This window comes from Pelodiscus sinensis, chromosome 9 (assembly GCF_049634645.1).
Source record: "Pelodiscus sinensis isolate JC-2024 chromosome 9, ASM4963464v1, whole genome shotgun sequence".
Classification (NCBI taxonomy): Eukaryota; Metazoa; Chordata; order Testudines; family Trionychidae; genus Pelodiscus; species Pelodiscus sinensis.
In genome coordinates, this window is record NC_134719.1 from 21,147,083 (window position 1) to 21,160,218 (window position 13,136).

The following is a 13,136-nucleotide window of genomic DNA, read 5'->3' on the forward strand; positions in this document are numbered from 1 at the left end:
CACAATCAACTCTGGATTAAACAAAGACTATGAATGGCTTGCTAACTACAAAAGCAGCTTCTGCTCTCTTGGAATTCACACCTCCAGATCAGCTGCTAGAAGTGGGCCTCATCCTCCTTGATTGGATCCACCTGGTCATCTCCAGCCTGATCCTGGCCTGCATATTTATTCCTGCCTCTGGAAATTTCCACTACATGCATCTGACGAAGTGGGTCTTTGCCCACGAAAGCTTATGCTCCTACACTTCAGTTAGTCTATAAGGTGCCACAGGACTCCTCGTCAGTGTTTCCTCAGATGGCAGTAATTTCACTCCTGTAGTCTTTAAATTATAGTATCTCATCCCCTTCTATTTCAGCTTTATCATTTTTCAGCTTTATCATTTTTCAAAGGGGCTACTCAGAAATGACTACAGTAGTCTAGGGGAGGTTTAATGGGGTGGTATTTGCCTCTCGTAAATGCCCCCTTCGGCCAAGTGTGCAAGCCGGCACTCTTGTTTAAAAGCATCTTCAGCCAAGTCACGAATCACCTGCAAGGGGTACATCTTTAATAGGTCCCCGTCTCAATACCCTCTGTAGTGTCCCAAGTCTGCTCTCTACTCTGAATGAGAATAGTGCCCCCAGGGCTTCTCTTCCTGGTGACAACATCTTTGCCCTCATCTCAGGGCTTTGTCTCCAAGTTCCAGCATAATCCACCTATCCACAGGAAGCCATATGCAGTGCAGCTGCTCTCTCAGCTAGCCCATCACCCAATCTACATCCTTGAGCTCTACACTGCAACTAACTACTGCTCTGCTTTGAAGCTCTTTTATAGGCCCTTATTGGGTGCGTCATCTGCTGCCATTCTAGCCTGCTTAGAGGACTTCCCTATAGTCTCTCTAGGCAGGGTGTGGCAGGACCACAAGGACTCCAGCAGAAAGCCTTGGTGCTTGGTCCGCCCCATCACAGGAGGGTACACAATTGCTTTTTTGAACGATGTTCTGACAGGTTCAGAATTGTTTTCTCTCCCTCCCTACCCCCTCCCCCCCCCCAGCTGTTGCACACTCAGTACAGATTTTCACTGAGTGGTCCATACTGACACACAGGTGTTTGTCCCGAGTGGTCACAATTCGCTTGGAACTTAGCAATGTACATGCATAGTTCAGATTATTCCCTTCATTACCTCATGTTTGTCAATCCTGAATTTCATGAGCCATCATTCAGTGGGAGAACTGTTATGGGTTAATTAAAAAGAATAGTTCTGTGGAATCTTAGATACTGTAAATATTTGTTAGTATCATGAGCTTTTGTGGGCAAAACCCACTTCATCAGATGAGATTGAAAAAAAAAATACCATATTTAGGTGCCATGGGACTATTCGTTGTTTTTATGGGTTAATTAAAACACTGCTGTTAAGACAGAGTTGCACTCATGCAAACCCATGAAGCCTAAGGCTACATTTAGACCAGTGTTTCTCAACCTTTTTTTTTAAAGTACCCCTCTTTCAAAAAAAAAAAAAAGTAACCCCAATACCTACATCTTCAGACCCACACAATTTTTTTCTACCATTGCAACACATTTGTTTAAACAACTTAATTGTAGTCGGGTGGGCGATAAAATTGTTGGGTGTAAAAAGTACAAAAATAATAAAATACTTTAAAACTTACAACAAAAATTTGGTTTTCTCCAAATTTCAGTTGTGTTGATATACCCCCCCCCCCCAGAGTTCTCTCAAGTACTCCTAAATACTCCAGAGGTATCCCAGAAAAGCAATGCTACATCCAAGGAATGTACCCGCTTTTTCCGAAAAATTTTCAAAAAAGCGGACCTGCTCTGTCACCATCCCTGTAAACCTTATTCTACAAGGAAGAAGGAATGTATCGAAAGAGCACTTTTTTCTGAAATTTGGTGCCATGTAGACTTGTAGTGAGGATGGATGTAAGCTGAGTGACACACCCAGCTAATAACACTAACAGTATTGTTCTCTGTCTAAGAATTGTGACACTCTGGTGAGAACATCTAGGAAAACTTCATTTTGAAAAATATTCCAGATAAATATTCCAACTGACCTTCCCTTGAGAGGCTATTATCAAATGGAGAGGAGCACCCAAAGAACTTTTCTTAAAATCGTCATGTAATGTATGCTATTTTTAATAACACTGCTTATTCAACTGAGGATCTGTACATTTTAAAGAAGTGCATATTGAGCTTCCTTCTATGGAAAATGAGGATCAGTATAGAAGAATAGAAAGTGAAGTCTCTCAATTCTGTGCCAAAATTGTAAGCACAAATGATTTAAATATCTAGCTACCTGATTTCACCCTCAGACCAAGTTGTTAATATTTAGAGACCTACCATTTGTATACAGCAATAAGATGGAGGCAGAGTAAAGGCCTCATTAGACAATTGGCTTAGGACATTTAAATGACCTTCTCAATGCCACAGTAAGTCTGTAGCAAAATAGAACTTAAGTCCTCTGATTCACTTCATGTTCATCACTGACCTATGCTGCCTCACAAACAGGACTAGCCTTTTCAGTATTCAAAGATGAATGAGAATGCCCATGATATTCCAAGTAACAATATGGTGTGATTTTCCCCCCCCCCCCCCCCCCCCCATTACCAAATTCATGCTCAGAAGTAGCCTGCTTAACTAGCAGACTGAGTGTAAGGCTGAGGGAGCAACATGTTTTTCTCAACTTTTTGTTGGTTCTCATTCTGCCTATTTTAATTTAAATTGTTGGTGAGGCTCATTTATCTTTCAGTTGTATACAATGGGATCTGAGGACACTAAATCAGGCCAGGTCTACACTAGGGGGCAATGTTGAACTAAGGTGTGCAATGCCAGATAGCATAGCTGGAGTTGATGTACCTTAGATTAGAGGTTCCTAGCTGCCAGTCAGCAAACTGCTGGCTGCTGAGCTGCAGCAGCTCTATGGTCCCGGGATAGGGAGCATGGCCCTGCACCTCCACTCCTGCCATGGCTGTTGGAAGAGGCATGTCCTGCTCTGCCTCTCAGCCAACCAGCGCCTGGCAGTGGTGGGCTCTCCTCTCAGCCGGGGAAGAACTGTCGGCTTCGTGGCGGCAGGGCCTCACGGAGCTTAGCACATAGAGCTGGTGCTAGGCAGTGATGGAGGGCTTTAGGGGTTAGGGCTAGTACTGGGGCTTTTGGCGGACCAGCAATGTTTTATTTGCATATTCATGTTTGTATAATGAATATGCAAATGTTGGCAGTCACCACAGGTTTGTGAATTGGTTTGCTGGTCTCCAGTATCAAAAAGGTTGGGAACCACTGCCTTAGACTGAGTTACCATAATGTCTCTCTTCTTGAACTAATGGAGTACCAGGGATGACAGGAGCATGATCAGTGGTCAAATTAGTGGGTCTTACATGACCAGTAGCACTGATTTTCCAATAAGTATAGATGAGGTCTCAGCCAATAGAAAGGCTGATACAGGGATGGAAATGCCCATTGTATTGTATCATTTTGCAGAACATTTTGAAATATCTGCAAAAACTGAAGTTGAGTTTTGCACCTGTAAATATATCCAGGCATTACTTACGCACATCCAAACACAGAAAAGAGCCAACACCATGAACTTAGCTGAGCAATCACAGTTAACGGCTTAGGTGGCTAATACTAAATATCAAATACTCTTGGATAATTGGCTATGGTCAACCTAAAGAGTTATTTTAAAAATTGTGCAAAAATGCTGAATACTTGAAAATTGAGATCTATTTATTTGTGTGTTAATCCTATGAGCAGACAGTAAAGTTTCTGAGATACATTTTGTTGACAATTAATCACTCCTTTCTAAGTGTTTATATTTCAGAATTTCTACTTATCTGAACTAAAGCTAAACTCTAAAAATTGGTTTCAAGTGCTGCTTCGCTTTCAATGACAAATGCTAACTTTTTTTCTGTCCGTCTTGGACTATGTTTCAGAGGACAAAGTTGTCTGTTTAGGATACTAAAAGAAGCTGTGATATTTGTCTTCCAGGAGTTCTCCAGTGGATTCATACTTGGAAACATCCGAAGATGCCTTAGGTTAATTGGAACAGAAATGTTTCAAAGGTTATATTGTACATGTGAACAAACACTGACTTGTAAAAATACAAACTTCTTAGGAGGTTGTTGTATACTGTTGTCTATCTTTGATTAATCTTTTACAGACCATCTGTAATCTGTCTCGTTTTCTGGGAGGTCCTTCTTCTCTTCCAACATCAGCTGGTCTATCCTGGCGCTCTTTGTTGCAGCCATTAATGGAACTATATCAGTGGGACGAATGGTAGGACATGTTGGAAATTTTGAAACTTTTTTTCCCCTCCATAAAAACCCAAATGTTTCATTTTTGAAACTGAAAATGAAAATTTCCATTTTTAAATTTTGCCCATCCCTTTTGTCTGTCCTGTCTTCCTTTTTGCCATATCGTAAGGGGAAAATGTGAAGCAGGAACATTTGTGAATGAATAAATCCCCAACATCTGGTGCAAAGATACTAGATTTATTCTTGACACACACACACACACACACACACACACACACACACACACACACACACACACACACACAGTGCATTACATCTTGTGAACTAAGCAATTGGTAATAAAGTGTTCAACACACACAACACTTTCAGTTTTAAATAGTAAATACTCGTAGAATCATGTAAATGTGGAATTGGAAGGGATTTTCATAGTCATCTGCTCTAGCCTGCTGTACTGAGGCAGGGCTAAGTATTATCTGGACAATCCCTGATAGGCGTTCTTAAAAAATCTCCAAAGATGTAGATTCCATAACCTCTGTAGATAGTTTGTGACACTACCAATTATAAGGGGTAGTGAGGTGTTTTTCCTTATGTCTAACCTAAATCTCTTTTATTGAAATTTAAACTCATTACTGCTTGTCCTGTCCTCAGTGAATGTCTTTGGCTTTCACCAACCAAATAAAAAGGTATGCATTCAAAACTTCCCTATTCTTGCTTTCTTTTGACAAAGAAAAAAATGTGATAACGTGTATTAAAACACACACACACACAATCAAAATTACATTTTACAGTGAAAACTGTCTCTAGAAAATTCTAACGTGAAAAGCTAGGAAAGAAGACTGTTGGAATATAAGTAGCTATAATTGTGATGGAAGCTAGCTTACACTAAACAGAATACACTTATGCATATAAAGGGTACAGGGTCATAATTCAAAATGATCTGGACAAACTAGAGAAATAATCTGCAGTAAATAGGATGAAGTTTAATAAGGACAAATGCAAAATACATCCCTTAGGAAGGACCAATCAATTTCACGCAGAATGGGAAGTGACTGTCTAGGAAGGAGTACTGCAAAAAGGATCTATGGGTCATAGTGGACCACAAGCTAAACAAGTCAACAATGTGACACTGTTGCAAAAAAAGCAAACATGATCCTGGGATGCATTAACAGGAGTGTTAGCAAGACGTGCATCCAGTTCTAGGCACCACGTTTCAAAAAGGATGTGGAAATACTGGAGAAGGTCCAGAGAAGAGCAACAAAAATGATTAAAGGCCTAGAAAACATGGCCTATGAGGGAAGACTGAAAGAATTGGGCTTGTTTAGTTTAGAAAAGAGAAGACAGAGGGGACATGATGGCAGTTTTCAAGTATCTAAAAGGATGTTAGAAGAGGGAGGGAGAAAAATTGTTGTTCTTGGCCTCTGAGGATAGGACAAGAAGCAATGGGCTTAAATTGCAGCAAGGGAGGTTTAGGTAGACGTTAGAGAGAACTTTCTGCCTGTCAGGATGGTTAAACTCTGGAATAAATTGCCTAAGGAGGTTGTAGAATCTCCATCACTGGAGATATTTAAGAGCAGGTTGGACAGACATCTATCAGGGATGATCTACACGGTGCTTGGTTCTGCTGTGAGGACATGGGACTGGACTTGACCTCTCAAGGTGCCTTCCAGTTCTAGTATTTTATGATTTTTTGCATACATTCACAAAGTATTTTAGAGAAAAAGGCAAAAACAGTATCACAGTAATTTTGGCAAGATTCTAGACATTTGACCATAAGTGACTTGTTCCCAGCTGAAGTGTCTGTGAAAATAAACTGGTAATGAATAAATTACTACAGAGGAGGTAATTGCAACAAATATCTTTTTTTCTATAAGGTTTTGGAATTTGGAAAGTAGAGGAGTTGGAATCTGTTAGTCCTATACTAGTGCCCTAACCACCAGCCCATCTTTCTTATTAACCAATTTATATTCTTCCTTTCTACTTAATCAGTTTGTTACACACTCTTTGCTTATAGTTTGGCACCTAAAGGAATGTTTGATGCAAGGACCCTCTTTTTATTCTGTGTTTATACAGTGCCTGGCATAATGTGGTTCTTGTTCTATGATTAGGACACCTAGGTGCTAACGTATTACTATTGTTTATTTGATTTTCAAAACTGCTGCATGCTAATGACTCCAATCTGCACATCAGACTGCTCATTTAGATGCCTAACTGTGGACTTGAGTTGCCCAGTTGTAGTAACGCAATTGGAAAATCTGTTTTCATCTAATGTAGTAAGATACAATTTAGAAATCCATGTGATCCAGTGGTTAGGATACTAGACTGGGGTTCAGGAAACCTGTGTTCTGGATCTAGATCTCTTGCTATTGGCTGGCCTCAGGCAATCCACTCTGACTCTGCTTTAGTTTCCTCTTCCACAAAATGGTGGTAAGATTAACTTAATCTTGTGAAGTGTTTACTACAGCAGAAGAGTGCTATCTCCAAGATGATTTTGCAAAGAGTTAAAATGTGTTTCTATAGTTGTGAAAGGCATGTATATAACAATCTTCATCTGCTTGACACTTTTAATTGACATTTTAAATTATTTACCTGACTGACTTATACTTTCTAATTTACTTTATGTATGATTATTTCTCACATCAGTCTGGGAACTAATTAGGAAGAAGATTAAATTACTTGTATTAATAAGCCAGCTGTTTAGCTAGTGTTCAAATACATCTCCAAAATGCTGCCTGGACAGTTAATGTCATTTTAAGTATATTTCACTACTTGATTCAGACCTGTGTTCTTTCTCCATTGAGATAAGGATGGTTGACTTGAATTAGGTAGAATATGACCCTCTTCCAAAACTTAATTTGAAACTCAAACAAACCAAGTCTGTTTGGAGGTTTGAAAAGGTATAAATCTACCCAACTCCTCACTCTGAACTTAAATTTTAGAAGTAGGTTTGTTTTATAAATTATGGCCTTTAAAGAAAATGTATTTCAAGCAAGTTACAGTACATGCTATGCATCCACCTAAACAAATCCTGGAGCTGTATTACTGATATGACCTCAAGCTTGACCACAGACCAATCCTAAATACTTTGAGTACAGTCTTTCAATCAGTTTTGCACCTCCCTTGTGGTCTAGATGAAATTACATTCTCATTACCAAACTAGTAAGGTTTTTGACACTTATTAGCATATTTCCCTAAAGTTAAGATATCAGTTCTGCAGTTTTCGTCTATGCACTAGGTCATCAATCCTGTCAAAGAAGCAAATTAGGTTGGTTTGGCTTGTTTTGTTCTTGAAAAATCATGCTATTTACCCAGTTGTCTTCTAGGTGCTTACAAAATGACTCTTTAAAAATTTGTTCCGGTATTTTTACAAGTATTGAAGTTAGGCTGACTGGTCAATATCCCTGGATTCTGTGTTTCCCTTTTTAAGGAAAGGTGTTATCTTTTCCTTTTTTCCATTTGTTTGCAGGGGTGACTGCTGAGCAGGGACACTGGAGGCTTGGCCACCTGCCCACATGACTCTTCTGCACACTGGAACAACCTCCTTCCACTGTGAGTGTGGAGAGGAGGGCCCATTTACTCATCCCTGGGCCACCCAGAGGCTCTGGCCCCACTGATTGCTGGCCGCTTGCCCCCTTCACCTATGGCATTTGGGGGACATGTGACCCTCGGTGCTCTTCACCCATTGCCCCTGCTTGTCTGGGACCTTACCAGTTTTCCATGAGCGCTGAGAGATTAATGGTTCCAATATTGCTTCAGCTAGTTCCTTAAATACTCTAGGATGAATTTCATTAGCCTCTGTTAATTTGAATACATCTAAATTATGTAAATACTTATTCTTTGCCTATTCTAGAAAACATCTTTGTTCCTTAGCACAATTAGTATTATATAATATATGGAGATATACCATCTTGTAGAACTGGAAGGGACCTTGAGAGGTCATTGAGTCCAGTCCCCTGCCCTGACAGCAGGAGGGAGTACCATCCCTGACAGATTTGCCTCAAATCCCTAAATGGGGCCCCCCTCAAGGATTGAACTCTTAACCCTGGTTTTAGCAGGCCAATGCTCAAACCACGGAACTATTCTGTCCTCTCTACTGCCCTTCCTGAAGGACAAGTTTTAGTATCCTGTTCTAATATGTTGGCATCATACTTGCACTTTATGCATGAGGTATGAGTTTTTCTTATACTTCAGGAAATAATTTATGGGATTGAAATAATGTGGAGAAGTCACCCTATTTTAGTTCCTGGGGGTAGAAAGACCTGATCTGGCCCCAGAAGAGGTTTTCTGAAATTCAGATGGCTAGAACAGATTAAATATAAAGGTTAATTTGGGCTCTGAAGATGCCAGTGTCTAGTGACCTGCCGGCAGCTTATCCTGACAAACCATGTATAGCCGGGGGCCACAGATGCCTGTCACTAGTTTATATTGAGTGTTAGTCATTCTGGGCAGAAGAATATTCTGTGTTGGGAGGTTTTATTTTCACTGTTCATCACTGAACTTTTCTGCAAACTTGACAGAATTTTTTAAAAATAACCTGTACTAAAATTAGAAGGTGGAACCATATGGAGGTCTGAAACTATAAAGTCTTCATTGTGTGCTGCAGAGTGTGATCTGTATCCCACTTTTCAGTTGCAGATCTTCACAATTCACAATATATATATAACTAGAGGGCAAAAAGCTTAAGAGATGCATAAAATGTTGAAGGCCATCCTTCTCTGCCTGGAGCTTATATATAATTTTAAACAGTTGGGCTCTGATAGCTGCTATATTTACTTATTTTTAACTAACAAGGGCTGCTCATGTTTCTCCAACACTGACAACTGTGTTTATAAAGCCTTTATAGGCAGTCATCTGCAACAGTTTTTTTTCAACAATTTGTCCGTGGACCAGCGCCAGTCGCTGAGATCTCCCTGACATAGACAGAGCACTGGTCCCTGGTCTCAAACTTGGAGAAATACTGATCCATGAGAGCATTTCACAGTCTTTCATTAAAGACTAATCTAATTTTGAGGTAATTGTAATATACTTGGCCCTGATTCCAAAAGGTTATTTTCCCACTGTACTTGAGAGCAGCGATAATTTCTTATTGTTTATAATGTACAGTGAACGATGGGGCCCAGTCTTGGCTGAGGCCTCTCAGTGCTACAAATAGTACATTTTAATAAAATAATGTGTTCTTATTTAGATTTAATTTGTGAAAGCATAGTTTTCCAGCAAATTCTGTTTTACATTGTCTCGGAATGCGTTTAGAATGTGTTTGCCCAAATGTTGTCCTGAATTTAAAAGGGTCCAGGGCTTTGGGCTGCTGCTGCCACTACCATGACAGCAGTAGTGTCTATCGCCCTGGGCCCTTTAAATTGCCGCCAGAGCCCTGGCGTGTCATGGTCTGGGTGGCCTTCCGGGAAGCCCAGAGCTGAGCCCTCCTCCCCACATTGCCCAGGGCCTGGCAAAGTCTGTCACCAGCCCTGAACAATACCATTCTTACCTATTCTTAACTGATTGTCAGTATAGTGGATGCTGTTTATTAGTGAGCCCATTCTTAATGACTGGCTTGACAGCAACTTTTTGCCAGGAACCTATCCAGTCCCACTGAGTTTAATGTAAAGGAATTTGGAAACAAGCATTCTGTTAGTAACGACTTTTTGGGAAGAAAGGTCCCAGATGCAGAAAGCTTTGGGGGGCTGCAGCCAGGGAAAACTTGACCGTGGCTGGAGAACTACTGCCTGCAAATGAGGTAAAGGGTTAGGACACCTGCAGCCTCCCTCAACGTGGGTGGACCCCAGTTCTGTAGATTGGGAGGGGTGACAGTGGGGATGGGGTGCTGCTGCCTGGGATTTCCACAGAGAGATGGGGGGCCTGTGGACCTATACAGCATCTCTGCTTGGGCTCTCCAGGGTGTGCTTTGCCCCATTGTAGTCCTACAAATCTGCATTTCACTTACTGGAAACTGTCAGATAATAGCAATTCTTTGGCTGCTAATAAGTGGAATCCATCATATTTCTGTTTCTTGTTTTGTCTCTTATCAAGGCTTTAGTCAAACAATACAGGGGCGAACCAAATCTTGGCGCCACCAAGGAGAGAATGTGTAGGCTGTTGATAGAGGTTGGGTTGCCACTGCTGGTGAGTTCTGAGACCAATGCTAACCTCATCTGCTTCTGGTGTTCCACAACACAAACACAGTTTTAAGTTAAAACTTAAAATGTCTTGGGTAACGATTTACTCAGACTCCCCTCTGTCCAAAATGCCCTGGAGCAGATTACAAATTGAAGAGCTCACACATGTTTGTTTCTGAGTAACCAGAAGTAAGGGCTTTAGAAAATAGAACCATGGCAGTATGAGAACATATTGCACAATGCTGTCACATGTATTTCTGGATCTTGAGTAACTGTCTCCCTAATATGTACTAAGAAAAAAAAACCCAAGATGGAAGTGAGAATGAAATGTAAAGATAAGAATGAAAATAGGTGGCGATGGAAAGAGTGGAAGTGCAGAATAAATTTGTACTTTCTCTCTCTAGAAATACCCCTCCGAATTTCTAGAGACAAGGATGCTGAACGGAGTCCTCTCAATAGAGATGGAAAAACCCAGGAGGCAGAGGTAAGAGTGAAGGACCAGCTACCCACAGTCGGCCTAGCTAATGACCAAATTATGAAGCCTGGTGTTGAACTCCAAGAATTGGCTCAATGGGATCCTGCTGATACAAAAAGGCCTCAGCTGGGCCTGGCTACCACCTTCCTGATGAGGTAGTCAGAGGAGGCATGTCTCCTCCCCCAGATAACAAGGCCGCCAAGAGTTGCTGAAGAGGGTGACCTTAAATCTTTCTAACACAGGGTATGTGTACACACTAAACAGGCCTGCTGATGGGGGTAGTGGGAAGAGGACAGTTGCTATGGAACCTGACAATTCAAAAGGGCCCAAAACTCCTGGAAGCCACTGGAGCTCCAGGCCCTTTAATCACTGGAGCACCACACTGGGTAGCACTAAGGGCTGGCTGAGAGGAAGGGGTGCAGCGCAGTGTACTCGAGGTGGCACTGAAGGCTGGCTGCCCCAGCCCCACCCCTTACACCGGAGGCCTCACCCCTTCTGGGAGCACAGAGCTGTCCCACCACCTAGGGGCATAGCAAAGCTGATAGTAAAGAAAAATCAGCTGACTGGCTCTCAGAGCTCAGGCTGGAGCCTAAGCTCTGGGATCTTCCCACCTTACAAAGTCCTTGGCTACGTCTACTCTGCAGGCTTTCTGCTCAAGAACAGCTGTTTTTGTGCAAAACTTGCAAAGTGTCTAAGCTGCATGTGCATTTTTGCACAAGTAAATTTACAGTAAGATGTTGAAACAGAGGGCTTCTTGTGCAAGAGTTATTCCTCTCCCAATGAGGAATAAGTCTTCTTGCACAAGAAGGCAGTGTGGACAGGAAACGGGTTTCTTGCGCAAGAAACCCCTATGGCTAAAATGGCCATCAGAGCTTTCTTGCGCAAGAGAGTGTTCACACTGCCATGGACACTCTTGCAGAAAAGCACATCTCTTGCACAAAAGCACATGGCAGTGTGGACGCACTCTCGTGCAAGCCCTTTTGCGCAAGAATTCTTGCGCAAAACAGTTCTTGTGCAAGAAGCCTGCAGTGTAGACATAGCCCTAGAGATTAAGCTTTGAAGTTTGGAAACAGTCCCATGTTGAGCCAGAGTCAGCTGCTATGCATCCTTTTATGGGTTATTCTTTGCTGTGTAGATGTACTGTTGGAGGCTGTAGGCCATGCTATCTTTATGTATACCTGCTCATGAGGGAGACATTGTCTCCTATATTCCTGCTTCTTATCCAAAGCCTGCTAAACTGCTGTGCTGCTCCATGTAACTAAAGTAATTTGTTAATTATTAAAACTGCATGATTTGAATGTTTGTTTGAAAACAGGCATAAATTGGCATTTACCAAATTATTGGCATAAAAGGCATTTACCATTTCCAAACTTAAGCTAATTTTCTTTTAAGGAATAGACATGAATTAGATAAATATCTGAAGATAATATTTATATAATTAGAGAAATGTTAGACTGTACAATCAATTCAATTGATCTGTGGCTAGGGACAGCATTTGGGAATATAATTATGTTTTGCTAACCTGAACTATATCAAGACCGTTTTTTAAAACGACACTGACGGAATGCAAAGGCTTATTGCATTGTCTGATTACTGCTGTGCAGAGTAATTCATTTATTATAGAAGTCAAGCAAACTGCTGTTGCCGTATGATTTTTTTTAAAAAATCAATACTGTAGAGGAATGAAAAGATCTAGTGGAAGACCTGTATGAGCTTGGCAGGGGGACAGATAGAATTGCCAGCCCCTTGGGCAAGGTGTCTGAGTGGGGGCCTGGCTCTGTGCTGCCAGGAAGGGAAGACCCTCAGGTGAAAGGGATTGGGTGGGGCACCCCCCCGGTGAAATTTAAAGGCCTTCTGAATCACCAGGCCCCAGGGCAACTGCCTCCTTTGCCTCCCCTCCCCTCTCTCCATTTAGCAGGCCTGAACCTTGCAACATGTTCATTTTTTTCCATCTTAACAGGAAAGCATGAGGGTCTTCAGCCCTGGGTTACAGTCCCCTGGCTCTGGGATGAAGCTCTCAAGCTTCAGCTTTGCTTACCCTACTGAGGATGGTAGATATTGGGCTTTGGGCCCTTTTCCTGAGGTCATGTAATGTGTGGTGTGGTGTGGTGTTTTAAAAAAAAAAAAAAAAAAAAAGGTGATCGTGGTGCGGTGACGTTTTGAGAACCCCTGTGTTACATTTACTGTATATACTAGAGCAGGGGTGGGGAACCTTAGCCCCAGGGCTATATGTGGTATCGGGCTTTCCTGGATCTAGCCTCTGTGTTTCAGGACTCCCCCCCCCACCCCCCACCAGCACTGGGGAGCCTGT

The 13,136-nt window shown here is 41.7% G+C and overlaps 1 long non-coding RNA gene across 5 annotated transcripts in view; it reads left to right on the forward strand.

Annotated features, from left to right (window-relative positions):
- Positions 1-13,136, forward strand: part of LOC142830562 (uncharacterized) — a 73,840-nt gene that overhangs the window by 54,816 nt on the left and 5,888 nt on the right. For 4 of the 5 annotated variants that reach the window (XR_012905913.1, XR_012905914.1, XR_012905917.1 and 1 more), the window contains exons 2-3: positions 7,704-7,786; positions 10,755-10,834. This is a non-coding gene — a long non-coding RNA (uncharacterized LOC142830562). Of the gene's footprint in view, positions 1-4,146; positions 4,263-7,703; positions 7,787-10,754; positions 10,835-13,136 lie in introns of all 5 variants that reach the window. The other variant, XR_012905915.1, reaches the window with a different exon arrangement.